The 18161-nt window shown below is 36.3% G+C and overlaps 1 protein-coding gene and 1 long non-coding RNA gene across 2 annotated transcripts in view; one reads left to right on the forward strand and one right to left on the reverse strand.

Moving 5' to 3' along the window:
* The window catches only part of Con (Connectin), a 258429-nt gene that overhangs the window by 199991 nt on the left and 40277 nt on the right, over positions 1-18161 (reverse strand). The gene's annotated exons all lie outside the window — the stretch shown is intronic.
* LOC138133446 (uncharacterized) lies at positions 4018-8276 on the forward strand. Its single transcript, XR_011160372.1, has 2 exons — positions 4018-6079; positions 6194-8276. It is a non-coding gene; the product is annotated as an uncharacterized lncRNA (long non-coding RNA).

Genomic DNA, 18161 nt, shown 5'->3' on the forward strand with positions numbered 1-18161 from the left:
CCTGTATGGATATTGATTTAAAATGTATTTGTTTTAGCATAATGGGAGGCCATGGAAATTTTGCATTTAATTTGGTAGTAAAGCTGTCTATTGAATTAGGTTATGTTTTTTTGAGTTTGAGGTTATAAATAGCGTCAATGTCTAGTGCATCGTTGTCAGTTTTACTAGTTTGTAATAGATGAATACTCAGAGATCGCGGGAAATTCAGCAACATGTTATGTTCGTTTTGACAGGTTGGCATGTCAAGCACTTAGTGACGGAAATCAAACAGTATGTCCAACGTTAGAAAAATAAATCATGGCCTCCCATTATGCCAAAACAACGTCAACGGTGTTTAAACATTAGTAAAAAAGGTTTTTTAAAAAATTGTCAGTCCAACACCTCAATGTTGTGTGCTAAGGGTGAAGATCTATGTTTCGTCCAAAAATGTCATCTGTCTTCCTTCGTTTCTATACGAGTTAATTTCTTTTAAATATATAATTTTATCTTAGAAATCGCATTTGTCGCAATTCCATTAGAATATTTCTTAAGATCCTAATTTCTTTTTTAAGATTCTATTTTTTCATTTAATTGTGCCGTCGTTACTCGACATCCTTCAATAAGATGAAAATTATTTACCAGTATCGCATTTCTGAAGTCATTCAATGCACACTTCTCCAAATTAGTGCAATGCTTTTTCTACATTTTTCAAGCGATTTTAGAAGAGAAATTCCAGTGTTGGCTAACGATGAATCTTTTCATTTTTTCAATATTTGTCCAACGCTCCTCGTTGATACTTTAATGCAATCCTTTATTTTAGTTAAACTTTCATTAGAAAATCGCCCATAAACTTTACATGTCTGAACGTGTAAAACTACTCTATTCCCAATACGAGACATTCTCGAACTTCTGTAACACATACCACATAATATACACATTAAATAAGTTTTGTTCTCGTCAACAAATATGAATTTTACTCTAGTCGGTCACATCGAGATTGTTTTATTGTTGGAGTTTTGATTTGAACGGTGCACTTGTAAAAATCGCACTCCAGAAAAGTTTTAGAATGATTTCGGCGTTTTTACAACCTCCGATAAAAACAACCATTGAAGTAATAGAAAACTTTTCCGAGCATGAATCTCTTTTGTAGTGAAACAAGAGGTGAAAGTCAACTTTACCGAGCAATAACTTTAACAACATATTTTACTCCGCTTTCAATAACGCCATGAGATATAAATAAAGTACGTACGGTGTACTGTACCTATAATAGGGTACGGTGTTGACAGAAGAGATTAAACAAACAATTTATGGATAAACTTTGCTAATAACACCATCGAACTGACTGAAATTCAATATAAACGCGAGATTAAATAAACTGCCAATTAACCAGCACCTAATGGATACCGAAACTTTTCTATTTAGATCTGCATGTTATTGCACAAAATGAATTTCATTTCAGGTCACATTTTTTAGTTAGTTTACCAAAGTGTCAGTGGCCATATTTATTTAAAAAGAAAACTCACACATGCCATAAACTTCCCGACGTATATAAAATGCACTTTAAAATTTTATTTCTACCATTGCCTCCGGTTTATGAATATTTAAGGTATCGTCGTTCGAACTCATGCATAGTTTTATCGTCCTATTTCGCTCTATTAAAAATGCAACCGTGTTAAAAGGATTTAGGCGTGCTAATGGTCTTCTAATGATCCGCCAAACAATGAAAACATGTCGCCATTCTCACCATGTTAAATACCTACATCCTTAATTTCGGAATATAGAGGCAATATAAATAAGTAATTACCACAAACCGTGAACATTTCTATTCCCGGTAATTTATACGCGACGATTAACTCCGGCGTCGGCGTCGACAGACAATTCCTTGTAAAATATGCATGCGAGTAACTCGATGGTAATAATCGGTGGTAAAAGTTTTTATTTCAGGAGGCCTCCTTGTTTATGATGAAAGCTGCGCTTTGACTAATTCATAAAGTTCACTTTCTCATAGCGATTATCGATAAAGTGGAATCGGAGAGGCTCAACCCTAATAAGGTTAGCGTGAATAATTCGACCATTGTGATTAAAATAATAATTGTGACGTCCGTGCTTAATGGCGACGTCACGTACAATGGCCACCTGAAAAAATTTGACATAAGTTCGGTCACATGAACGTTATGTTTCGAATCGCATTGTGTTTGTTCGGGAGCAACACTGCGTAAAAACTATTTAAGCGCGCTTAGTTGGTAGCGTTAGTGCCATCCTCGATTACGTTAGTTCAAAGAGTGCAGTGATGCGAGAACGAGGGGTCGCATTATCGGTGGAAAAGGACCCCAATATTTGTTGTTTATTGTTTGCTACTTATTTCTCATTTCGGGTCAGATTTAACATGCGGGGATTTATATCAAAGGGGATGACGCAACGTCAGACGTAGGTACCTGTATTAGGGATGTTTATTCTTACATTTTGTTTATCTTTGGGAAAATTGGCGCTCAGCTCAAAGTGTGTGGGGAGAACGCAGGATTTAACATATCGCATCGAATAATGAAAAACATTTTCAACGAAAATAAAACAAACCCGCTGTTGTCTCAGGTGCCCTCCTTCAAATACACAAGAACAGACGCGAAATCCTACAGCCATTGTGTTTGAATTATACTGTGGTCACATTATACTGGGCTCGAGGACTTGTTCTACTTTTATTGTTCCTTTGGTCGGCGCGCTCCTAACTTTCCTTCAGACGAAACAGTTTTTATAACATCCTACATGAAAAATGCATCTCAATGTTTTATGACGACTGCACATTTCCCTCAACGGCCGGACTGAACTCTTGCGATGATTTCGATGCGCTCCCGAGAATTTTATATACACATTGTTGAAAGTAAACCTTCGATAACTTCAGCTACTTAACTTCGTTTATTTTGGCCACTGCATCGAGAAACTTCAAGACACACTCCTACCGTAATCGAGTTTAGACATGGAAAGTTCGCTGGAGAACTTGGAACATCATTTCTTCGTTAGCGACCGAGAGCTTAAATAGAGAACGGTTTAAATAGCGAGGACGTCGAAAGATCACCTGTTAATGATAAATCGATGGCTATAATGATCTCTCTTAATTATCTAACTTGCACCAAATACGAGTATATTTAGAACCAGACGGATTTTCGATTTTTGTAAGCTGTGCTGTTTGGAAGGCAGGACTTAACGTCGCTGTAAATACTAATAAGAAATAACAGAATCAGCGACAGGGATTCGGCCTGTTGGGATCACACATTTTTCCGTTATTGTATCGGAAAGACATTAAAGGAAAAATTGAACCGTAGCCACAATAATAACTTTTCTGTGAAAATTTCAGATTTATTCTAAGACAAAATATTTTCATCAAAATGTGAAAAAATATCAAAACTAGTTACTTAACGTTGATTCTTTCTCTCCGAAGATATAGACCAACGTCGGAGCTTAAAATCTTTAGCAGACTGAAAATGTTTTAACAGATGTTTCAAAATCAATCAAACTTTTGTAAAATATACAAACACAGGAAAAGTTTACCCTCAAGACTTTCAATGCGTCATCACAGGTGTCCTTCGAATGTAAATAAACAAATACAATCATTATCACACTTTCACTAATTTTGCAACTGTACAATTTCAAATTTATTTGTTTTCGGTAGTTTTGACAAGTTGATGTCAAACAGCTTGATCACAGCGCAATTGTCACCAACTTAACTCGTAAAAAACCCTAACTCTCATTCTTTATAGACCTGAATTGTCAAAGTGTCAGGTTGGCGCTAGTGAGAGAGTTACAAGTTCCACCAGTCGGTATTTAAGTACCTTTACCATTTTTGAGACGGATGATCTGATTTTGAAGATTTCATTTTTGGAATAATTGTAAAAAAAAATTGCACACAATCCTGTTCTACAGGGTGATAAAGAAAGACTCTTTGAGTTGGCAATATGGCAATTATGAACATTTTTTATTCGGCTATTTGCAACCGGATATCTTTTGTTGGTTTATTTGACAAATATCTGACGTAACATTTGTTAAAATTAGTTTATAATTGGTATCAAAATACTCTGTTTGCGATTTGCTGGCGCTATCTAGCGCACTTGTGTGGACATTGTAGTTGGTACTTGTACCACAGAATAACAGAAAATAAAGTAGTTGAGAAACGTCCGTTGCACGTATTTTATTAGGTTATGGGCCCAGACCAGCCCAGACCCGCAAATCTAATAATTTCTCAAGTAATTTCTAGAAATCAATTTTCGTGTTGTGTGAAAAATGTCGTCATCAAGCTACCTGGTCAACGTTCCGAAGTTAAAAGGACGTGAAAATTACGACGATTGGGCGTTCGCAGCAAGAAATTTTTTGGTGTTGGAAGGTATCGACATTGATGCGTTACCAGCCGATTTGAGTGAAGCTGATCAAAGAAAAGCGAAAGCGAAGCTCGTGATGACAATTGACCCTACGTTATATGTGCACATCAAGAATGAGAACACGGTAAGTGCCTTATGGAACAAGCTAAAACAGTTATTCGATGACTCAGGATACACAAGAAAAATCAGTTTACTTCGAACATTGATATCCATTCGACTCGACAACTGTGACTCCATGACAAGTTATGTGTCTCAAATGGTGGAAACAGCGCAAAGATTAAAAGGAACGGGTTTCGAAATCAACGAGCAGTGGATTGGTTCATTGCTATTGGCTGGACTTCCTGAAAAATTCGCACCAATGATAATGGCCATCGAACATTCGGGAATAGAAATCAGTGCTGACGTCATAAAAACAAAGTTGCTTGACATGAGTTCTGAGGTCGGAAGTACTGAAACAGAATCTGCGTTTTGGTCGAAACAGCGAACAAAAAACACCGACCGTGGCGGAAAACAAAAACAAACGCCAGATAAAACGGGTAAGCAGATAAAATGCTATAACTGTAAGAAAATTGGCCACTACAAAAACCAGTGTCCTGAATTGAAAGAGAGGCAAGCTAATGCTTTTAGTGCGGCTTTTCTAAACGGCAAATTCAGTACAGAAGATTGGTATGTAGACTCGGGAGCAAGTGCTCATATGACGCCAAATCCAGAAAAGTTACAGCGAGTTCGACAAGTGCACGAAATGAAAGAAATTATTATTGCAAATCAGATGTCTATGCCAGTCAAATGTGCCGGGGATACACAAATCACTACAAGAGTGAAGAATTCTCAGTTTGACATCACAGTGAGAAACATTTTATGCATTCCTAACCTCACAACAAATCTGTTATCAGTTAGCCAGTTGGTGGCGAATGGAAATACAGTATCGTTCAAGAAGAATATCTGTCACATCCATAATCAACAGAAAGTGCTAATAGGAGTAGCAGAATTGGAAAATGGGGTGTACAAATTGAACACAGTGAAGTCCGAGAAGGTGTTGGCAGCGACGGTGGTTCAGGCTACAGATGCAAAGACGTGGCATAGAAGACTAGGACACATCAACAGCAATGACCTTGAAAGAATGAAAGAAGGCGCTGTAGAGGGAGTATTCTACAACGAGAAAGCTGACATTCAGAAATCGAATTGTCAAGTGTGCTGTGAAGGAAAACAGACCCGTTTACCTTTTCCGTCGGCAAACCATAGAAGCAAGAAACTACTAGAAGTGGTACACTCAGATTTATGCGGACCGATGGAAACCAAGTCAATTGGTCAAGCTAAATATTTTCTCCTGTTTGTAGATGATGCCAGTCGAATGTCATTTGTGTACTTCTTGAAGGAGAAGAACCAGGCATTACAACGTTTCAAGGAATTTCGAGGTATGGTTGAGCACCAAACTGAATCAAAAATCAAAACATTGAGAACCGACAATGGAGGGGAGTTTTGTTCACAACAGATGGAAAGCTACTTGAAAGCAGCAGGAATTACCCATCAGAAGACCAACCCATATACTCCGGAGCAGAACGGTCTCTGTGAGCGTTTCAACAGGACAATAGTTGAACGTGCAAAATGTCTACTCTTTGAAGCTGAACTAGACAAGAGTTTTTGGGCCGAGGCAGTCAATACGGCAGTATACCTCAAGAATAGGTCGCCGGCTTCAGGTCTAGGACAGATGACACCATTTGAAAGGTGGACAGGTAGGAAACCTGATGTCAGTCATGTTAGAGTATTTGGAAGCCCTGCAATGGTGCATATACCCAAGAACAAAAGACAAAAGTGGGATAAGAAAGCGACCAAATACATTTTTGTAGGTTATCCAGAGAATGTGAAAGGATACAGACTCTACAACCCAAAGACGAGGCAAGTCACTACGAGCAGAGATGTGATAATCATGGAAAAGAATGAAATCAACTCGGACAAGTCTCAGATAGAAGTGAAGGAAAACGACAAAGTACCCGAGGTACAACAAGTGGAGGATGAAGACTCGACAGAAGAAGACAACACTGTTTCAGATCCGGATGATCCTACGTATGTCTGTGACACATCGAGCTCATATTCAACGAAAGATGATGCAAACCATACACTTTCTGAAGAAGAAATCCCTGCACGATCCAGCAAGCGTGAAAGACGACCGGTCAACAGGTACGGTTTGACAAACCTATGTGTGTTGGACGAATCGGAATCGTGTGGTGAAGAAATCACTTATGAAGAAGCGATGAACGGGCCAGAAAAGGAGATGTGGAGACAAGCGATGAAGGAAGAGCTGAAGGCTTTCGAAGACAACCAAGCATGGGAATTGGTAGATGTGAAGAAGGCAGACAGAGTGGTACAGTGTAAGTGGGTTTTTAAGAAGAAATTTGAAAGTGACAACAAAGTGAGATTTAGAGCGAGACTAGTAGCCAAGGGGTTCACCCAAAAAGAAGGTGTGGACTACAAAGAAACCTATTCACCTGTTCTTAGATATTCAACTTTAAGATTGTTATTTGCTTTAAGTGTAAAACTCAAATTTACAATTACTCATTTAGATGTAACAACAGCATTCTTGAATGGTTACCTTGATGAAAATGTTTACATGCAAGTTCCACCAAATTTAGAATGTAAAAGTAATTGTGTACTAAAACTAAAACGTGCAATCTATGGTCTAAAACAATCTGCTAGAGCTTGGAACAAAAGAGTCGACGATTGTTTGTTAGAGTTAGGCTATGTGAAGTCAAAATTGGAACCTTGTTTGTATAGTAAAAAATTTAGGAAGGAGCGGATAATAATAGCAGGTTTCGTAGATGATTTTTTCATTTTTTCTAATAGTGAAACTATGACAGATGAGTTGAAAAAGAGTTTAATGTCAAAATTTAAAATTAAAGATTTAGGGCAACTGAAACAATGTTTAGGTATAAGGGTAAAAATGTATGAAAATGGCAGTATCTCCTTAGATCAAAAGCAATTTGTAGAATATATTTTGAAGAAATTTAACATGTCAGATTGTAAAGGTGCTGATACTCCCATAGATACAAATTTAAGATTAGAAAAGTCAGAAGATGTTTGTAAACAGTATCCTTACCAACAACTTATAGGAAGCCTTATGTACTTATCAGCGTTAACGCGCCCTGATATCTCATACAGTGTTAGTTATTTAAGTCAGTTCAATAATTGCTTTACGTCAGTCCATTGGAAACAAGCAAAAAGAATACTGAAATATTTGCAAAAAACTAAATCATATGGATTGATGTTTACTAATGATAATTGTAACTTGGAAGGTTTTGTCGATGCAGACTGGGCATCAAATGCAATAGATAGGAAATCCTACACCGGGTTTTGCTTCAAATTTTCAGGTGCTGTAATATCCTATGAATGTAAAAAACAGCAGACAGTAGCTTTATCGAGCACTGAAGCAGAATACATGGCGATTGCTGAAGCCTGTAAAGAGGCTATATATCTGAAAAATTTATTGTCAGAAATTGCAAGCTGTGACTATTCAATTGTTCTGTTTAACGATAACCAAGGTGCTCAGAGGTTGACAGAAAATCCTTTGTTCCATAAACGAACTAAGCACATTGATGTGCGACATCATTTTGTTAGAGAATCTGTTGCTAACAACCTAGTAAAGATAGTTTATCTGCCAACTTCTGAAATGCCTGCAGACCTGTTAACCAAAGGTTTACCTAGCGTAAGGCATAATTATTTTTTGAGTAAATTAGGGATTCAGAATATTGTTTAATGGTTGAAGTTCTTTTAGGTTCAGATTATTTTGATAAGTGGAGGTGTTAAAATTAGTTTATAATTGGTATCAAAATACTCTGTTTGCGATTTGCTGGCGCTATCTAGCGCACTTGTGTGGACATTGTAGTTGGTACTTGTACCACAGAATAACAGAAAATAAAGTAGTTGAGAAACGTCCGTTGCACGTATTTTATTAACATTAACAACGACAAAATGGTAGGTTATGAGAGTAAAAATTAACAGTAAAAAGAAATTAAACTTCAAATGTGCATGAAGTGAAGAAATTCGGACCATTTGTGAAAATCTGACATTTGAGTTGGCAGTATTGTGATTTGTCATAATAAATCTATTTCAGGTTATGACTGAACCAAACACTGCTGCCCGTTTGCTAAATTTTTTAAATAACTGGACGCATTAGGAACAATAATAATCTAAAACTTTAATTGAAATGAAACATAGCTATTTGTAGCGCAGTTCTCGTTTAAGAAAATTCCTAATATATTAAAATGGGCAAATTATTATTAACTAAATTAATGACGCAATTGACAACAAGGCGAATATTTAAAACGTAACGTCATATGACAGGACCTGACGCCAATTTAATAAAAAAATATCTTGGCCTGCTGCGTGTTTAAAACAATCGTGAACGGCTAATACAGGGTGATTTTGCGGTTTCCTTGTTTTAAAACATATTTCCTATAGGTTACTTCGCATTGGCGTACATTTCATAAAACATGATATACAAGGGTGTATTTTTAAAATGTGCCGAAATTTTACCTACGAGGTTGTAGGACAACGTAGAAAACTAAAAGCAGTAAAAAAAAATTGTAGGTCAAAAAACAAATGTCATTTTATTTTTTGACATAGAATTTTTTAAATGTTTTTTCCGAGTTCTACATGAAGCCAGTAGCTCGTGATTAAAATATCTGCACAACTTTCAAAATCACCCTGTATACTCACCGTTCACGTTGGATTGCTAAATTCTCATTATGTTGTATGTCACTATTTACAAGACATAATCTAGAAATAAATGTAGAAGAAACGAACTATGAAGAAAGGGGAAAAGCAAGACAATTAAAGGAGGAGCAGAAGAAGGTGACAATAAAAATATGGGATTAACAAGGAGTAGAAGAGTATTGGAGGAGACTAAAAAAGTCAGATTTGAAGAGCAGGATGTAGAGAAGATGGTGGTAGAACTGAAAGAAGTAATTGAAAAAGCAACGACAAAAAAAAGATACTAGTCAAGGGAGCAAAAGGGACAAGAAGGAAAAATGAGTGGTGTAATAAAGAATGTGAACAAATGAAGAAGAAAGCAGTAAAGTCGTTAAGAAAATAGAAGAGGACCAAAATCGACAGAAATAGATTCCTAGAAGCGCAAAGAAGAACAGAAATCACAGTAGAATAGGTAGAGAGAAAAACACCGGGGAGAGACGGAGTGCAGAATGAAGCATGGATGTGTTGGACCGAAGGAATAGTAGAGAGAATGGTTGAACTACTGAATGACGTATGGAGAGGAGAGGGATTCCCGGTAGACTGGAGAGAAAGTGTAAACTGCCCTATTTATAAAAAGGGAGAGAAACATAGAGCAGAAACTACCGTGGAATAACTCTTCTAAACACAGAATATAAGTTGTGTGCGTCAGTCTTAAGCGAAAGGATGAAGAGAGAGATCGAGGAAAAGAGAGTGGTGCCGGACAACTAGACAGAATTCAGAAAGAGAAGGGGTACTATGAACAATGTGTACATCCTGGACCATTTAAGAAGGAACGAATTAAAGAATAAAAGGACGAGGATGTATGCACTGTTCGTAGACTTCAGGGCGGCGTTTGACAAGCTGGACACAGAAAAAATGTTTGAGTATATGAGAGAGAGAGAGGAGAGAGAAGAGTAAGGGAATGGCTGCTACAGAAGATTGAGTTGATATACGCGAGAACAAAAAACAAAGTGAAGATGGAAGAGAAAGTAGGTGAATGGTTTGAGACGACAAAGGGCGTGAGACAGCTGCCTGCTTAGCGCTCCCTGTTATTTACGATATATATGGCAGATATGGATGAAATGTTAAAGAAAGCACAAGCGAGAGGAGTGTGATAGATAGAGAGTTAGAGAGAAAGTTTGGAGACTGGCGGTTGCGAACGACTTGGTAATTGTGGCAAAGAGTGAAAGAAAAATGAAAAAAATGATAAAAAACCTGGGAAAGTATGTAAGGAAGAAAAAGCTGGAAGTGATTGTTGAGAAGACGAAAATGACGAGAAAGAAGACGAGAGTGAAGAGAATGAGTGGAACCGGGAAGGAAGGAAAATAGAACATGTAAACAAGTTCAAATGGTTGGGTCACACGTTCAGTGTGATAAAGCACATATCAGAAAGATAGTGAGGAAAGCAAATAAGGTAGTGGGGTGTGTTTGGCGAATAGGAGAGAGAACGTGACGAGGTTATTGCAGGAGGAGATTGATGATATTTGGGAGCATGACGGAGAGTATATTGATGTACGGGGCAGAGATCTGAGATGGAAGGAACAAAAGGAGGTAGAGAGAGTGCAAGAAAAATATTTGAGAGGGGTGCTAGGAATGGACAGAGAAATGCCAGATTACATGGTGAGGGATGAGTGTAAGAGGAATAGGCTGACAGTGAAAGCAGGAAAGTGGGCGGTAGAGAAACGGGTATATCAGTGAAGAAGTGGAAAAATTAAGACCAAAAGAAAGATGGATGAATGTAGAGCCGAGTGAAAGGGACAAAGACACAGACAAGCAAGAAAGAAGGGAGAGAATCAAAGAATCCAGATACAACAAGGAGTATGAGAGGTGTATGACAGAAGAAGTTCCCGAGGAGCTGGAGAGAGAGAGTGCAAAAGAAAGAAAAATGATGGCGAGATTTAGATGTGGGGACGAGGAGAGAGAAAACAGGTATCGAACGGAAGGAGAAGAAGGTGCAGAATGTGCTACGAGAAGAGAGAGACAATTGAGCACCTGCGGAATGGATGTAGGGAGAAAATACTGAATGAAGACGGAAGGGAGATAAGATGGATGAAAGAGATATGGAAAAGGAGGGAAGGGTAGAAAAAAAAAGGGGTGGGGGATAGGAAAAAAATGCATTTTGGAACTGTATTTTTATATTTGTAATCAGGAATCCAAAAACCCGAAGGGCTAATAAAGCATTATTTTTTATAAATGATTTTCTCTTGACTAGCTGTATTTTCATTTTTTTTTATTTTGTAGTTATCAAGAATCCGTTGTATGGAAGAAAAATACAGCACCTGAGAAGTTTCAAAATTGAATGAATTTTTGCTAAATACCTCCATATCTGTTGGTTGTTTTAAGACTTAACTTAATTCATTTATCTGTGCTTTTTTTGTGCAAACAACCGTTTTTACCCATTACGGTTTAAACCTAGATAACCAAATAAAAAGAGACAACCTAATTCAACAAGTGTTGGTTTCTTATTTTACTTATTTATAAAAAGATTTAAAAAATAAATATTACAAAACATGTTTAAGATGTAGCAGTTGATGATCTAACTGGTACGTTAAATTTGCCTGTTTTTTTTTTTTAATTTTGACTTGAGGATTTTTGATACTACAAACGAAATAGAATTTTGGACCATCTTCCTCTGGAAGTTTAATTTCCCGTAATGCATAGTTGCGAAGTCGTTACTTTGTGGTAGAGGAGCGTGGAGAACAATGGAGCAATTACTTTATCCAATGTCTCGGTATAAAAAGTGATAATCGCAAGAGACCGTCAGGAATATGAATATGAATGAGCACGAAGTGGAAATGTATAAATTCGGAGTCGAAAATTCAGGTCTGGAAATTAAAAAAATAAATCAAACAGGAGCTATATCCCAGAAACAAAAGCAGAGAGGGTTTTATCCGAAATGAAATAAATGTAATGACAATAACAGGTCGGTTTCTTTGAATTTATCGCTTCGGAATGTTCTCCTTTGAAGAGATCAAAGCAACACTTGCCAAAGAACATCTCTGGGTTATTCAATTATGAAAAAATTGCCATCAGAAAAGACGCATCCTGCGAGATAGCGTCGATAATCCATAAGGAGAATAAAGCAATCCCGTTTCCAGACTTAGGTTTACAATTAACGCGTCACTGCCAGATTCTTCCATTAATTACGCAAAATTGCGGCGGGTTATCCTGGAATATTCGTGCGCGTGTGTCAGTCAGGATGTGTGACCCTTCGGCTTATCCTTTAACTTTTGAATGCTTCATCATCTCCTGACGCTGCCTTCCGTCCACTCCATTTAACAAACCCCGAAAATAATCAACTGATTAATGATATAATTCGGTTTTGTGAAAATTTACTAATTTTCAACGGCCGAAACGTTCTATTGTTGGAGGTTTTGTAACCGGATCGGGTGAAATTTCGTTGAAAACGTTTTAATCCGCAGGATCAAGTCCAGTTTTTATCGTGCGCCGTTGTGATTAAACGCGATATCGATGTTTTTCGTTAAGCGAGCGGCGGAAAAGCAAATTTCCGAGGATAATGTCACCGATAAAGTTTGACGTTGGCAGGACTATCAAAGCTTTACACTCATAAAAGTCATAAAACAAATAAGGTTTTCAAACGGCGCAGGATATGAGGTGATTATTTATTCGGAGAGTTGAACGTCGCTGTAAAGTATCCTTTTAATTAGCCGTTAACGAAGACTAGGATGACGCCGACAAAAAATACAAAGACCGTATCGGCCCTCGATTTAATATTAACGCGACGGATAGTTTTGTGTTAGCTGAGTTGATTGCATTGTCTTTTATAATCAATTTCTTGCAACAAAGTCTTTTGTGTAGTTTTACACAATGGAAAGCCAACAAAAGGCTTCAAATTGTAACGGCCAGGATGAACACGTAAAATGTTTTTAAAGACTATTTCTAAACTGGCAAAAAGAAAACACGACCCCCCGCCCTCTATTTGCAACATATTTCTAATTTATTACACACAATGAAACATATAAATCTAATTAATTTCCTCCTACAAAATGCTTTGATAGCGTGACTGAAAAATTAGCCGCATACTCCAGCGCAGTACTGCGCCATATCCCTGAAAAAATTTAAATTTCACTAAAACCCACCGGTAGTCCGTCATCCTTTCCTCGAATGCCTCGAGCTTGTTGTCACAAAAACCGTATTTCTTTGAAGGTTTTATCTGTATGTTTTATTAAATTTCGAGTCCGAAAATGTCAACAATATCAAGATAACATGCATCGTCGCAGAACACATACCTACGTCTTTTATCGTGCCCTTAGGACGACATAAAATTATTATTCAAAAAATACGAATAAAAAATGTAATAAACCATGAGATGTTTGTTTTACCGTTTTCGTATCAAATTAAAAAAATAAAAACAAAACAACGAACCAATCAGATTTGTGAAGGATTATTCCGGTCCGGAATATACGAGTACACTAGTCTCAAAAACCAATCATTCCGTGCCCACCCCAGTCAGATTAAAAATGAAAATGTGAACAGAAAGCGGAATCGGCCGGTGATAAAAACCCTCATCAATTATACCGGACTATCTGCTTGCTCGGTTTAGTTCCGGGGTCGTCTTTAAGATTTCCACTATTCTTCGCCAACTATATTTGAACTTTACGATTGGAACTAGCGTCATAAAACGTTATAAAACCGACCTGCCATCGTTACGTCGTATTTAAAAATACGATGACGGACAGACTTACCGGAAACTGGATCAGGAATGGACGTAAAAATGCCAAGTACGGCAGCAGTATTGCTTCGTGGGTTATTGTCGCTGGCAGATACTTTTATGACGTTTACACGAGATGTTAAAACGCCAAATTACGACCTACCCGAAGAAAATCAAAAATTAAATTCTTCATTTTGTTTCATTAAAAGTGTAGAAGGACAAATTTTTTGATAAACTAAAATCTAAATTCCACTGGAAAATTATAATTATGGAACATGTCTGGAAGCTGTTGGATCACTTAAGAATTTGGTATCGATCAGATAAAAAAAACAACCTTGACCTGGAGTTTTGAAGGAATTTAATTAATAATTACTTGTTTCACGCTAATGTGTAAACTTTTAAACTAGTTAAATTATAAAATATCGGGTGTTCATTTAAATTTATCCTCGAAGTAGGACTTGAAGAATCAATTGTAAACCCACCACGGATTACAAATCACGGATCAGCTGTTTAAATCTAACCTCACTTTTTGCGTTGTTTGTGTTTTTACTCTGCAGACTGACGAGTGGTGCGTTCACAATCGACTCTTCAACGCCAACTTTGAGGATACATTTAAATGAACACCCGATATTAGGTTTGATTAAGTTTTGTTAATCATAAATTAATTTTAAAAAATCACGGTTGTGTAAAATCGTGGAGGTCTGGTCTGGAGCTTTTGACATAGTTGACTGTCATTTTCTTGAAACTTTTTGATAATTTTTCTCTGTTTTTTTATCGACAAAATTTTCAATAATATGGTTGTACCTACATCCCATTGAATCTGCTTGTTTTATAATCTTCCAGGCGTTAAGGTTTTCTTTTACGAAGGTTGTTACACTTTTTGATTTATTTTTCTTTTGTGGTAGTTGCAGAACAGCATAGGTAAACAAAAATAGTTTGTACCATTTACATCATTAATAACATTTGTCAATTCATTGCAAACTAAAGAACGAGCTGCTTTTGGAACTCTTTTTAGTAGAGTAGAGGAATATTAGATTTTATATTGGATACATAATTTTCTTGAAAGACAATGTATACAGGGTGTTTGAAAATTGCTAGTACAAAAAAAAAAAACTGTGGCATCTAGAAGCTCTAAAAATCCAAAAAACCAATTTTTAATTTTTTTAAACAAAAGGGATAAAGTAACCCTATCCCAGCATATTTTACGCCTCAGGCGGGGCAGTATTTTTTAAACCTTGGTAACCAAGCGTGATAATGAAGGACTATACAACAATATGGAAAATAAATATTTTTTTGCAAGATTTTGGCAACTAACAATGGTATGTACTAACAATTTTAACCCAATTTTTAGTAATTTTTATCTCGAAAACTAGAGGCCTTTTATTAAAAAAATGTTTTGCCGATGACTTTAACTCACCATCACCAATTACCAGTATTTTTTTGTACTAGCAATTTTCAAACGTCCTGTATATTTTTTCTTCGGAATTCTGTGAATATTTCTTGAAACCCAACGTTTCATAAAGTAGATGAATTTTCGAACAATGAATCTTCAAACTTTGACAAGTCTTGAAAGATTTGCAACAAAATTCACATTGATATTTTAAAATGTCAACATTTCCGGAAAAAATTTGTTGATTCTTTCACGAAGGACCTGCTTCATCATCTTTCTTGCTAATATGAAAGCAATTTATTTTTTTGCGAGATTTTCCACTGTTTGGATATTTTGGGTTTAAATTGGTCTTCGGAAGATACTTCAGAAAGATTTATTACTGACGTATTTTTTTTGTAAATTGTAAATTGGTTTGAGCTGTGTAATGATTTAGTTCTAATTTAAGAATTAATTAATATGTAGTTATTTACGATATAAGTGGGATGTAGATATTATGAACGCATGTACGAGTATTGTGGAGAATTGCCCCACGAGGCCGTAGGCTAAGTTGGGGTAATGACATAGTGCGTTAATAATGTAATATCCCACGAATAACGTACAAAGTTTTATCTATTACTATCAATCGTATATTATTATCCTCACTTTCATAGAATAATAAATTAATGAAGGTGACGATAGGACCTAACTTTTTCAAGATGACATCAACTTGTCTTACTTACCGAATAACAACAACTAGAATTTTAAATTTTTCAGAAATGAAACTATTGTTTTGTAGGTAATTTGTTCGTTGATACACTAGTGCAATAATAATTTCATTACCGCACTCGTTGGGAAAGGAGACTATTACACTTCTAAAATGAGTACAATATGACATACCTAACTTAACCCACGGTGATAGATCAAATATCTACTGCTTTGAAACTAAATCAGTTACCTATTTTATTTTGCTTTAATTTTGACATAAAGCATAACAAGAGTCATTCATTGTTATAGCGGAAATTACATATTAATCAGTACACGAAAACAAACTGAACCTCCAAGAGAAAGGGAAGTGAAAAGTCCTGTTCATGATTGATAGTAAAACCTGCCACAACAAGAATCAAATCTCTCTTGCATTATTTAAGGACCTGACCTTGATTGGATAGGACAACGTCGATTTGAGATTTGGGATGGAATTAATTAATAAAGAGACTTCACCAAGATGTCTCTTGCATAAATGAAAATACTAGAGACACTGTTAATTTATAAACACTTACTAAAGTAGAGACGATGCTCAAGACTAGATTCGTAAACTCTTGAAGAAAATATGATTTAAGAGGTTTAGTTCATCATAATTTAAAAAAAAATAAGGTATTGTACCTAATTGTGTAAAATCCACGGGGAAATGATAAACTATTCTGGAGGAAACTCTATGCATTGTATCGGGTGTTCATTTAAATTTCTCCTCAAAGTTGGCGTTGACGAGTCGATTGTGAACGCACCAGCTGTTTAAATCTAACCTCATATTTTGCGTTGTTTGCAGATTGAGGAGTGGTGCGTTCACAATCGACTCTTTGACGCCAACTTTGAGGAGAAATTTAAATGAACACCCGATTTAAATTTAATATCAGTCAGACTAGTTAACTGGGATTAAAGTTTTAATCAAAAACTGAAACTTTCAGGACTTCCTATTTTTCATTTCCTGCAACTTAGTGTAGTAACTGAATCTTGTTGTCTTTCAATCTTTTAAAGATGGCAGTTTAATTTTTTAAGTAAATTTCTATGAATTTTTCAAACTATCTAAACTGTTTCCGCTTTCTCAATAATTCCATTTTTGTTAGCGCAAACCGCGATGACTTAAGACGGTAATTTCAAAAATTAACTAGGTCATGTATTTTTCCTTGAAACTAAATTAATTTATTTTCTTGCTTTAATTCTAAGATACCTGCCCCTAGAGTAAAAACAAAGCAGGACTCATTGATTATTATGTTCCTGCAAGTAAATTGAACATTACTCGGTAAATGGAAACAAACTGGACCTGCAAGAGAAAAAAAGAATTGAAAAGAAAACAATGGCGTGGAAGTTGGTTGTTAATGAAAGGTCCGAAAAAAGTTGTTTAGAACAATATAAACACCTGAAGAATTTTTTCATTAAAAAATAATCCCTTCTGTGTGACGACCCTGACGATTCATATCTTTTTAATATTAATTTTTGAAGTGAAAACTTCTTTAAGCCGGCGACATTATTCTCGGGCAGTGAATTAGGTTCACCGACACACCGTCACGCATCACGTCACACGCTCCCAGGTGAAAGGCTTATGTCACTAAGTTTCGTGGAACCGAGTTTAGCGGAGCAAGCGAGAATCAGTCAGCTTTGCGTTATTTCCAAATTTTCATTGTGGAATAAATTCAGTAATTTCAAAACGAATGGTATTTGTGTAAAACGCTAAAACAGGTCAACTTTTATTTTAAAGTGCGCCGGTTTTAAATTACTGCACCTATTTGTGACGTCATCCCCTTCAGAGCTGTGCCATCATACGCCATCATACTGACCTGACCTGACCTATTTTAGCGTTTTCGATTAATGTCATTGGTTTTGAAATTACTGAATTTATTCCATAAGGAGTTCCAGAGAGTATATTACTTCTGTCGTGTGATACCCTTTTTTTTAGATTTTGTAATCGTGCTTTGATTCTCTTTAATTTTGTGCATCTTATACGATTAGGAAAATTTATAATCCTGGAAGTTCGCCTTTGTGCACGTTGTCACAACGAAATTTGTTATTGCAATATGTTCGTGTATCCACATGTGGTAACGCTGCATAAAGCTCACAAGACTGGTATGTGGTGTTTTCACAGTCTCCGGTTCATGTTTACACAGACAACAAAAAAAAAGCTATTGACGACGCCTTACTCCTAGTCACCTACTAAAACAACGTTAAAAAAATTCTCTTCGTTTCAGATATTTTCCGCGACTACCTGCTCGCAAAATGATTCAACTTTAACTACGGTTAAAGTTTAATTAGCACACAGCGTGCAGTTGATTATAGC

Source organism: Tenebrio molitor, chromosome 6 (assembly GCF_963966145.1).
Source record: "Tenebrio molitor chromosome 6, icTenMoli1.1, whole genome shotgun sequence".
Lineage (NCBI taxonomy): Eukaryota > Metazoa > Arthropoda > Insecta > Coleoptera > Tenebrionidae > Tenebrio > Tenebrio molitor.